Genomic DNA, 12,647 nt, shown 5'->3' with positions numbered 1-12,647 from the left:
TTAAATTTTTTGTTTTTTGTTAAAAAATTATAGTTTTGAATAAAAGCGTTTACCACATTTTTACGATTCTCAGAATTGAAGAAAAATAGTGAGAAATAAATTTTATGTCATTTTAATTATCTCATGTGGCTCTAAAGTTTATTTTCAATTATATATCTGTTTTCAGTGACTTCAAAAAATTGTCCAACATTTTGATAAATTCAAATTTTAAAATCATTTTGTGCGTGAGGTTTTTTCACCGAATCACCTTATAATTAAGATTTTATGTAATCTTATGGCAAAACTCATCACGCTATGATACAGGGATATGAGGTTGTAAAAAAGTCATAACCCTAATGTATACATATGGTCAATTTCAAATTTCCTTTACAATTACATAGAAAAAAAATTAAAAACTTTTTTGGCGAGCATATCCGCCATTTTTGGTACATGGGTTACGAAAAAAATCGTGGTTTCAAATCTGTTCCCGTTCACAAAATTGGATGCTGCACTCAAAAGTTATATGCGGTTTTAATCTCTTGTAAAGAAAAAATATTTAAAAATTCCTATTGTATTGTAATAAGAACATGTATATATGAATCGTCAGCAGCATTTGATATCTATCCGTAGATGCTAAAATAGTTGCCAAATTTATTTTTATATTCGCGGAAAATCAAAAAATATTGAAGAAATCTTGGAATAAATTTTATTTATCCTAATTCAGAGTCCAAAAAATCTCTAAAAAATAATTTAAAAATACGTACAGAATCTAGACAACGCGTAGAAAAATGTGAGAGCAAAATTATAAACATCGCGTTTATAACTTGCATATTACAGCAACAACAAAGAACGGAAACTTATTGTTGGAAATTATTTCAAAAATATATTTTTGGTTAAATACGAAAAATTTGAAAAATAAATGTTGGGAGTTATTCTATTATTTCGCTAAATTTCGATCAAAATCCTGTAGTATTTTGCTTAAACTTCTACGAGAAAAGTAATTAGTCATCGTGAAAGTATATTTGCTTTCTGTGATAAGCAATAGAAATAAGAAGTAGAGAGTAATATTGAAATTACAATCAAAGAAAAAACATAGAAGTTAAAAACCGTATAATTCGCGAATTGGTTTAAATCGCTGCATGTGCTTTTCGGATACAGGGAGTCCATCTCTATCAATATGCACGAAACATGGGAAAATGTTTCATTCAGCGGCCAAAGTGTGCCATCAGTTGCATCTTACTATTCAAAAAACCTTCAAGTGGGCAAAAATTACGCGATGTCCATATGATTATAAGGTGCATCCGATTTCAATGGCCGCCTATTAAAAATACGTCAATATAAATTATTTTAGACAGATTCGTCAAGAACTGCGGATGTGCCAGCACATTCTATTTTGGGATAAATAGGGATATTACTCCCGAATCTTTGTAATTTGTGACACACCTTTTTGGCAAATATTATAATCGCGTATAAAGGATTACATTTCTGTAAAAATAATCAAAGAAAATCGCGGTACAATTCGCGGAATTGTCAAAATATATTTTTGCAGATTTTCCTACTTTCAAGGTATCTATATCCGGCGTTTTAGTGGACGGATTCGAACGCGGAAGAGCTTATTAGATCCGGCACGTAAACAAACTAAAATCACGCGGGGTACGACAGTTGTAAATTTTAAAGCCAAAAAATAGGTTTTTTCAGAAAATTTACGCACCAAATTTTCGCCTTTGGACTCCTATTACTAGGAAGCTGTACGGAGCACACTCATGAGATATACATCAGACGACGTGGAATCGCGAGTTCTACAATCCTATAACTAGTTTGGATTTAGTATCTATTTGCACCCTATAATTATAAGAAAAATTCGAAAAGCACTGAAATCAAAACTTCAAAATGTCAGCATCGATTTTAGGGGGATGCAGTGTATATATCGAAAAGTCATACATTAGAACCATGTTGCCCAAGGAGTATTCTTTAGTCCTTTCATTGAGCACAGGTTTGAATTTTGCGTGGTTTGGCCAGAAATCAAGAAAGAACACAAAACAACTTGTTTACTTCAACACATTTTTCCCATTTTTTTATATTACCACCAACGCAGCCTCCACGAAAATTTTTTGTTGTGGTCCATATTATGAGATCGTAACTAAAATACTTCAATTAAAATAATATATTCATATTTTATAAAATATATTAACAGTTCGCGACTTATTAAATGGTGAACCTCAACTTCAACGATTGTAAAACTTTTTTGAATATTACCATATGTATATGTATCATACGTCAACAAGTCTGACATGTCATCTATGTTTAAGCTATATTTGTAGCGAAAATACAATTAAATCAATATTGTTCAAAGTAGCAAACTTACGTAAATTGCCTAAGAAGTATTTCCCGACCCAAATAATCTGATATAAGACCCAAAAATTTCGGTCGTTAACATAAATAACTTACAAAATTGAATTACAATTTATGCCGGACGTATATAAAAGGATAGTAATTTTGGACCCATTTGATTCCAGACAGATTATCTGCTACAACAGAAAACTCTATTACGTACGTCGAGACTACAAAATATTTCACACTCCATTATATTGTATGTTAAGGCAACAAACTATGTAACTGATGAAGTGTTTGTTGCTTCGCCCAATGTTTATGTGAATTTTTTAGAAGAAAAATCATACAAACACACTTATATTTCTTCATTTGATGCGGTTAATCATTTGTTTGTTGACCTGATCATTTGTATTGTCGTATGTTATAAGATGTTTTTGTTGCTGTTGTCGAAATTAATTGTATCTATCAAATTGGACATTGTTTATATATGTTTTCCCCTCTCCATCACCACCGACCGGCAAAAGAAATGCATTTTATATTTATTTCATGTCGGTGACATTTTCATGTTGTTGATGTTTTACATGGTTGATTTGCATCTCTCGTCCAAAGTTTTGTTGGCTGACATTTATTTGTCCACATTTTAACAGACTGTTTATCAATGTCGTCGTCTTCTTCAACTTGTTTTCCGGAGCATTTGTTTGTCGGTTGTTGAGTTGTGGCCAGATTACTGGTGCTGTGGTAGATGATGTTCTGTTTCTCAAGCTAAACTTTTTTCGAGAAGTTCTTATTGTTGTTGTTGTTGTTGCTGTTCTGCTTTTATTGTTAGGATTTGGGTGTTCTGATCTAAACTTAGAGCGTCTCATGCTTTTCTCGGTAACATGATTACATTTCATCACAATCATAGGCCGCACATACGTGTGCCGGAGTTTCTTTGTTTTGTTTGCTTGTTTGGTGTTGGGATTTTCTACCATCATCTTTATCAACCACCACACTACCAGCAGCAGGCTTATGTTGCAATGATGGTTGTTGGCGTTGTTTTCATTTTCTTTCACCATTTCTCTGCTTACCTTCTATTTGACTGATGATGATGGTTAAATGCTGTAACATTGACCAAAAAGGTTGTCAACGATCTAGTTGCTGTTCTTTTGTGACCCTTGAAATATTAGATCGTTTTCCATAACAAATAACATGATTTTCAAAAGCTAACATTTTGAAAAGTCGGCGACCATCATCATTTTTATGTAAAGGTTTTGAAATGAAAATTCGAAAAGTTTTTTTACATGCATATTTTGTTTCTAATCCACCATAAAACAAGATTTACATATGTTATTTATTAGCCAACAGGCTATGAAGAGGAATTATATTTGTTGCTCCGGATGTTAATGCCTGCTAGACAAAGAAAATAATGGGAAATTTAGGGAAATGTCGATCGTGTGCACCTGTAGGTTTAAATTCAGGGAAACATGGGTAAATTTACCATTTTAAAAGTTAAAACATGTTACAAAATTTGTGTTCACATTACAAAAGTGCAATATGGGTTCAACAAATAACTTACTTACTTAGCTGGCTTTTTACAGAACATTTGTTCCATACTTACTTACTTAGCTGGCCCATTACAGAACATTTGTTCCATAGACCGAACTAAGAAAAGATCTCCAATTCTCTCTGTTTCGTGCTTCGCTTTTTGGAATACCGTGCCTTGTAATCTCTTCATCCACTTGTTTGCGCCATCTATTCTTTGGCCTGCCAATTCTGCGTGCGGGTTCATCATCGCTCATTCTTATTATATGGCCTAGCCAACGCAATCGCTGCATCTCGATACGTTTAACTATATTGATGTCGTTGTATAGCAGATACAGCTCGTGGTTCATACGACGTCGATATTCACCGTCAACGCAGATTGGTCCGTAGATCTTTCGAAGAATTTTTCTCTCAAACACACCAAGCACTGCCATGTCTGTTTGCGCTAGTACCCAGGCTTCGGAACCATACATCAGCACGGGTAGTATCAGTGTTTTGTAAAGCGTTATTTTTGTTTGACGAGTTGTGGCTTTGTTTTTAAAATGCTTACTTAAGCCAAAATAGCATCTGTTGGCCAATACAATTCTTCTTTTTATTTCACAACTGATGTCGTTTGTTGTGTTTACGGAGGTGCCGAGGTATACGAAGTCTTTTACTACCTCAAAATTATAGGAACCAACTTCAACAGTTTGTCCGATCTCAATGGACGCATTGCGCGTCGACACCATCAACTTGGTCTTCTCGCCGTTTACCGCCCGACCCACTTTAGCAGATTCTCCTTCGACCTTCATAAAGGTATCGGTTACTTCTTTTACTGATCGTCCCATGATGTCTATATCATCAGCATAAGCAAGTAACATGTGGCTATTGGTGTAAGTTGTGCCATTTCTTTTGACATTTGCATCTCGTATTACCTTTTCCAGCAAAATGTTGAATAGGTCACACGAAAGGCTGTCTCCTTGTCTGAATCCTCTTTTGGTACTGAACTGTTCGGAGAGGTTCTTTCCAATTTTAACTGAGGACCTAGTATCAGTTAAAGTCATCTTACAAAGCCGAATGAGCTTTGCGGAGATACCAAATTCAGACATTGCTTGGAATACCTTTGAATGTAGCGGGCTATCGAAGGCTGCTTTATAATCGACAAAAAGTTGGTATGTGTCGATCTGCATCTCTTAGGTCTTCTCCTGGATTTACCGCAGGGTAAATATCTGGTCAATGGTGGACTTGCCAGGTCTAAAGCCGCATTGGTACAGTTCAATTATTTCGTTGACCATGGGCTTTAGTCGTTCGCACAATATCCCTGACACTATCTTGTAGGCGATAGGGAGAAGACTTATGCCCCTATAGTTGGAGCATAAAGTCTTATCTCCTTTCTTATGGACGGGGCACAGGATGCTCAGGTTCCAATCGTTGGGTTAGCGTTCTTCCTGCCAGATGTAGCTAACTAGCTGATGCATACACCTTATCAGCGTGTCGCCTCCGGTCTTAAACAGCTCGGCTGGTAGGCCATCAGCTCCTGCTGCCTTATTATTCTTCAGCCGGTTTATTGCTGTTTTTACCTCATCTTGGCCGGGCGGTATACATTCAATACCATCTTCTGGGATTGGATCTGTGGTACCTTCGTCGCCTTCGTTGGTATTGGATACCGACAGTTTGGTAAAAGCTATTTCCATATCGCGAGCACACTATCTGTATCAGTTACAAAATTACCTTGCTGGTCTCTACAGGAGTATGTTCCTGTACTAAAGCCAACAGTTTGATGTTTCACTCTTTGGTAGAATTTTCGAATTTCATTCTGGCTCCTGTGCATCTCGATTTTTCACACTCCCGCTTTTCCATTTCCCTGTTTTTCCTGAGGAAAATATGTTTCTCCTCTCCTTTTCTCCTGATACCTCTATCGTGCGCTACGCGTTGCTACTGATTGTAAAGTAACCCTATATGCCGCATTTTTCTCTTCGGTAGCAGCATGACACTTTTGGTCATAACATGGGTTCCTTGGTAGAGGCCTCTGGTATGGATTTTGCGTCTGTTTGCATGGTGTGGGCAATATCTTGCCATTGTGCTGATATGTTATCGGAACGAGGAGTGCTTTCATTAAGCAATTAAGCTAGTTGAGTGGAATGTGCTGTAGCTATCTGTTGCGTTGTATATATTCGTGCTTTATTTGCAACGTTTAAACTCATACGTACCTTTGCTGCAACAAGGTATTCTTCCGAGTCTATGTTTGCTAGTCGGAACGATCGTACATCCAACACACTCGATGAATGTCTTCCATCTATCACAGCGTGATCAATTTGATTTCTTGTTCTTTGATCTGGAGAGAGCCAGGCAGCCTTATGAATATCGACATACTTAAATCTGGTACTGCTAACTTCCATGTTTTCTGCCGCTCCGATGTCTATCATTCCATTGTCAGATGTTTCATTGTGGATACTGAATTTCGAGACTATTGGGCTAAAGACATTCTCCTTTCCAATTTTGTTATTAAAATCGCCTAAAATAATTTCAATGGCATGGGCAGGACAACGTTCGTATGTTTCTTCTAAGCGCTCATAGAATAGATCTTTGGTCTGTTCGTCCTTGTCTTCGGTTGGAGCATGAGCGCAAATAAAGGTTATGTTGAAGAATTTTGCTTTTATTCGAATTGTAGCAAGTCTGTCATTGACGGTGGTGAAGCTGAAGACCAGATGTTTTAACCTCCTACTACAAATCCACAACTAAACTCATGCTTTGTGTCATGGCAGCTATAATACAGTGCGTCACCTTTCGCAATCCATCGTATTTCCTGTATGTCAGTTATATCCACTTTGTAGTTTTCAAGTGCCAGTGCGTAAACTGCACCTTCTCTATAAAGAGTGCGAACATTCAAGGTGCACATTCACAGATCGTGGTCATTAAAACGTTTGCGGGTTCGTCAACTTTAGAGGGGTTTGTTTTTCTTTTCCTTTGTTTTTTTCATAGTAGGATGCTTTTTTCTATGGGAGGGTTACTAACCCAAATTATCGTCCTAACGGGTGAACGCGTGGCACATGTTAGCACACTACCTTTAACGGTGTTAAAGGCAGCTCCACAGATGACACAACGGGGAGGTCAGTGTCCATTTGAAATGAGAGAGGGACCAAGATAAATCCTGGGCTTTGCTATGTACTGTACCGTTGCTTGGTATCTTTCATCGTCTACGTCCAAAAAATAGAGGAAAATTGAAACATTGAATCTATGGTAAGGTGAGGTAATTTGATCACAATCTCATAACGCTTCTTGATTCAATTCTTAGTGGTTATTGGGAAAAATGTCCTGCTTCAGGCCATCTAAGTATTTTTTTCTTGCTCTTGCTAATTTTAGATTGCGGCCTTGATAGTTCGTTCTTGCAAGAAGTATCAATCTTTGCGCATTCTTAGCTTGGCATCCTTTTTCATGTGTTTTTATAGATGTTCATTTGCTCCTTTGTGTTAATACCTTCAGAGTCTAGTAGGATTGTTGGCATAACATGATAAACTCCTGCAAGTCGCCTATAGAAGATTCTGCAAGTCGCCTATGGGAACTCCTACAAGTCGCCGAAAGTGCCTCTTGCAATTCGCCTTAAGACGGTCCTGGAAATCCTCAATAAATGTTCTTATAAGTAGTCTATTGCATCTTCTGCTATAGATCCCTTACAAGTCGCATATAGGGTATCATGTAAGTCGCTTTAAAGGCTCTTTTAAGTCTTGTATAAATGTTCCTTTAAGTGACCTAAAGTGTCTGCTGCAATTCAGTCGAATATGAAGTCTCCTGAATTTCGCCTAAAGTGTTTCCAGGAAGTCGCCTATTTATTCACCCTGAAGTCGCCTATGGATTCGCCCTGAAGTCGCCTACAGAGGCTACTGCACGATTTATTTTATTTGATAGCTGCTTCAGAAGTGTATTATTCCCAAGGACCAAACAAGACCCGTATAGGTCCGTATATAGCGGAATTATAGTTACCTAAGACCACTGAATAAGTTATTGTCTGAGTACCAATGGCGTTCTTATAGGAAACAATATAATCTTTAAAAGTTTCAGCTTCATAAGAAAGCTGCAAGACACCCCATCTTTGCCAGGCTTACATTCAGACGATTCTTATTATGAGACCATACAAGGTTAATAAGAATGTACCACTTGTAAGCACTACGACATCGTCAGCATGAAGTGCTTAACCTGCAAGTACCAAGATATAGGCCACTATTAGATGTATGACATGTACCAGTATGACATGTACTAGATTATGCTGCATCCAACCAGCAAAGTTAGTAAAAATGTACCACTTTTCAGTATTACAACATGTTTTTTTTAATAAGTCCTACCGGCTGCTACACTTATGTTTGATGTACTCGTGCTGAGACATAGTAATTGTGGTGAAATCTACATCTCTTCTAATGTCCTGCAAAAACGTTCAGTGTAATAACGCTGTTCTTTTTATTGTTTTTTATGCTATTCGGCTTTAGGCTGACTAGCGTATATACACTTTAATACTACCAAGAATATGCCCCATCGAAATAAAGGTTTTAAAAACCAAGAATGTTTCGACGATTTGGAATTGATTTAACCCCGCCCTTCCATATGCCTGGTGCGCACGATAACTTTCGAACGGTTCAACCGATTTGGTCCATCTATTGATCAAATTCGAAGATTGGCCACATCGGTCCACTTTTTCGGGTACACCCCCAGCAAAATAATCACTCATATTATTTGTATGTACATACTCGTATATGTCTATGTAACGAACCACCTTTACCAAGTCTTACTACATGGTATCATTCCCTTAATCCCCTCTCTAGTATCTTACATTAAAAAATGCATGCATATGCAATTCTTAGATAAGATACTTTAAAATTTTAAATATAAATGTTCTATGCTATGGTGGCAGATTTCGTTTAATCACGAAACACAAGTTTCTGTTTGAATTTCAAATAGGCCTACCACAGTTTGTGTGTCTATGTTTCTTATCCATCATGGGAACAGATTTCCCTAGCTTCCCACCAATTGAACAACAGAAAAGAAACACCTGAAAACTTAATGCTTTTGTTTTCAGCCGGAAAAATTGTCTATCTTAACAATTTTACATTAACAAAGATAACTGAGCAATTTTTGCTACCATTTAGAGGAAAAAGGTGCATTTTTTCCCTTACACAACAAGAAAAAAGAAACATTTATCTTTGGCCATTTAAATTTCGAAATATTTTATCTTCGTGCACCCTTTGGAGAGAATTGGGATAGTATTTTGTATGTTCATTTGATTGTTGTTGTTACATTTCCTTGGCTGGTTGACTACTTCAAACGCCAAAGAAAAATCAATTCCATTTTCATTTCGTTTCGGTCAAACGAAAACAGAAGTAACAGAAATATCTTCGTAACAGCCATAAACCCTTTTAACAAACCAACCACAGATAAAATGTTGTCCACAGTTGTAGATTAAAGAAAGAAATCAACTTCGCTTGAGTCTAGGATAAATTCTGTGTCGTTGTTGGTGGTGTTGGTTTTAGTGTCCAGGCAACCTTTCAAGTCAATATCAAAGAGGCCTCCTTTTTTCCAGCTTGCTATTGATATCTTAACAATTTGGTAGTTTTTTTTCTGTTTTCCTCTTGTGGTAACAACAAAATTGTACATGGCTACCACTTCCAGTTTTTCATTTTTCCCAATTTTTATTGTTGTTACTGTTGTTGTTTGGTTATCAAAACCATGAATGAATGAATCCTTTTTAGGAGTTTTTCCGGTAGTGCATTTTTTTCGTTACGTTGTCTTTTTTTCTTCATTGAGCTGAGTGGTTAAGAGATAGTAACAATTTTTCGTTGGCCACTGATGTTGCTTAACGTGCACAGTTGTTGTTGCAGTTCTTGTTCTTCTTATTGGGTGCATTCCTTTTCGGCTTTTAAGAGGGTAATTCTTTTGGTTTTATGACCAGCAGCACCACCACCACCACCTCTAGCAGCACCATTGCAGGAAAAAGCATTTCGGAAAAAATGGCAACTGATATGAAATTTTATGTTTGTTGTTTTTCTTATTGTGGGGGAAAAATGCCGTACGTGTTCTTGTTGTTGCTGCTCTTCGGTATGCATTTATCCGCCGTAATCCATTGATGTAATTCAGCTGGTTAGGCTCTTCTTTTTTGTGACTTTACTTGCACCATTGCACCTTAGCTTTTTATAGTCCTGACTGGCTTAATGTAATGACGCCAACGATGAGAAGGAATATGCCTCCTTTACACGAAGTTTTGTATTCTTGGCCATGTGGATAATAAACTGGGATCTAATGACCAAGTTTCTTCATTTAAGGAAGGAACAGTGGTTGAATTTTTTAAAAATATTTGACAGCATTAGGAATTGATTTTTTAAAGAATAATTTTATATTTGCTTGGAAAATATTCTTTAAAAAAATCCACGCTTATGGCCGTGATATTTGCTTGGAAAATATTCTTTAAAAAAATCCACGCTTATGGACGTGATATTTGCTTGGAAAATATTCTTAAAACAAATTCACGCTTATGGCTGTGATACTTGCATGAAAAATATCCTTTAAAAAAAATCTACGCTTATGGCTGTGATATTTGCTTGAAAAATATTCTTTAAAAAAATCTACGCTTATTGCTGTGATATTTGCGTGAAAAATATTCTTTAAAAAATCCACGCTTATGGCTGTGATAATTGCGTGAAAAATATTCTTTAAAAAATCAAATATTCTGTGATATTTGCTTAAAAAACATTTTTTAAAAAATCCACGCCTATGGCTGTGATATTTGCTTGAAAAATATTCTTTAAAAAAATCCACGCTTATGGCTGTGATATTTGCTTGAAAAATATTCTTTAAAAAAATCCACGCTTTGCTTGAAATATATTCTTTAAAAAAATCCAGGCTTATGGCTGTGATATTTAGAAAAAGTCCTGTTGAAACGTCATCATCTTGGTCTCACTGTCCTATAGCACTTGTATTAATGCTGCAATATTTCTAACACCGGAAACTATGTCAACAATAATTTCCTGTCGACCTATAAAATGAACAAAAATTTTGAAATCTTAGCAAAAGGCCAAAGCATGTTAACAACAACATTCATCAATAATATTTGAGTTTACAAATTGTGAATTCAAATTTTTATTATTTAATTTTTTTTATTTCCATTACTTGGGTGGCAATGGACGACACACTTAAACAATTTCTGGACATTACCACAATCAACACATCATCTTTTACGGTCATAAATAAGATAACCCTAGGGGACGCGTGACCAATTTTAATTGGCTAGCCATAAAAAAACCGTCTGCCTCATAAAAAATCCTTACCTCAATAATCCTCTCTATTCCTTATAGACAAATTTTCAAATACGTTATTTAATGTCACAGGACACTTTAGTACGCAATTATATTTTGTACTTATATTCAAAGAAAAAAAATGAAACTAGAAATAAGTTCAAATGTAGGTCCTCACATTTTACTGCTTATACAAAACGTTCAGAATGGACACACACATGGCCATTAAAATGACACAGACACACAAAGATAACTACCAAAGGGGACACATTACCAGTTTTACCCTGTTTTCTGCATGGCCAAGCGTAAAGCATTCATTGGCCATAACTATAATAAAAAAAACTATCTTTCCCTTTTTGTGTGAACTCTCGGTTGCTCATTGCTCCTTGGCCATGGATATGCCATGCAACGAATGGACGAATGCTTAAACTGCAAGGATATTCAAAAAGAGTAAAGTAACGGGTGCGTGTGTGGCAGATGTATCTTAAATGTGCTTCATTTTTTGTTTGCTTTCATAACCTGCATTATTCCGAAAAAAGGGACAATAATATTATTATCAACTAAAAGGAATACGAAAAAGGAGATCATAGGAGGCAACGTAATACATATAAAACATAAAGTAATAATCCAAATGAAAAAAAAAAACTACTAAACAACCATAAGACTATCCATGTTGTTGATGACGATGACGTCCTTAATGTTCAATGGAAAAAAGAAGAAGGTCATTTGCCAAACTTTGAGATATAATACCAATACAAATGTGTTTCCATTTAGTGGTAGTTACATGAGGCCCTTTCGTATAAATGTGACCTAAATTTTATCAACATCATTATCGTCATCATCTTCAGCAGCTAGCCAGCCACCAAGCAACCAACCAACCAAATGTACTACGTTTTTTCGTTACGTTTTGATAACTTAATTCAGTTTTGTATAGTTTTTTTTTCTACCAAGGCTGTCGGCTGTGTTGTCTATGGAAAAAGGAAATGTGTTGGAGTGTCAAGAGGATTTTTACGGCTACTGTTGCTGTAAACAGTAGCCAAAGCAGCAACAGCTACGGCGACGACTGCTTATTATAGACAATTCTGTTATTAGATACTCACTTACGGGCACATTTTTACACACACACAAACACACTAACAAGGGCTCTTGGAGTTTTCTTCGCAAGGATCATAGTTTTTACGAGAAAACATACGAGCATTATTACATTTGTTGTGAGATACCACTACTTGGAAAGTAACGAGTTAAGTACTTTAATCCTTTTCGCATTGAAGTAGTTGCAAAAATCTCTGTTGGTGTTAATTCTCTGTTGTTGATCCTTTGTAAAGCATAAGCATATGATGAGTAACGGGAATAAATGTGATGGAATGATAATAAGGAAAGTATGAAGTGTGGTCAAGAATATTTTTTAAAGACTAGCAGAATCAAAATCATGGATTTTTCGAATATATTTAAAAAACTGCCAGAACAATAAGCGTGGGTTTTTCAAGAATATTTTTTCAAAGACAAGTCACAAACGTGGACTTATGGCCTGTTTCACTAAGACGATTTCAATTTAGATTC

This window comes from Musca autumnalis, unplaced genomic scaffold (assembly GCF_047663935.1).
Source record: "Musca autumnalis isolate F117 unplaced genomic scaffold, ASM4766393v1 scaffold_5, whole genome shotgun sequence".
NCBI lineage: Eukaryota > Metazoa > Arthropoda > Insecta > Diptera > Muscidae > Musca > Musca autumnalis.
The sequence above is the reverse complement of the archived record's forward strand: the minus strand, read 5'-3'. Positions refer to the sequence as shown.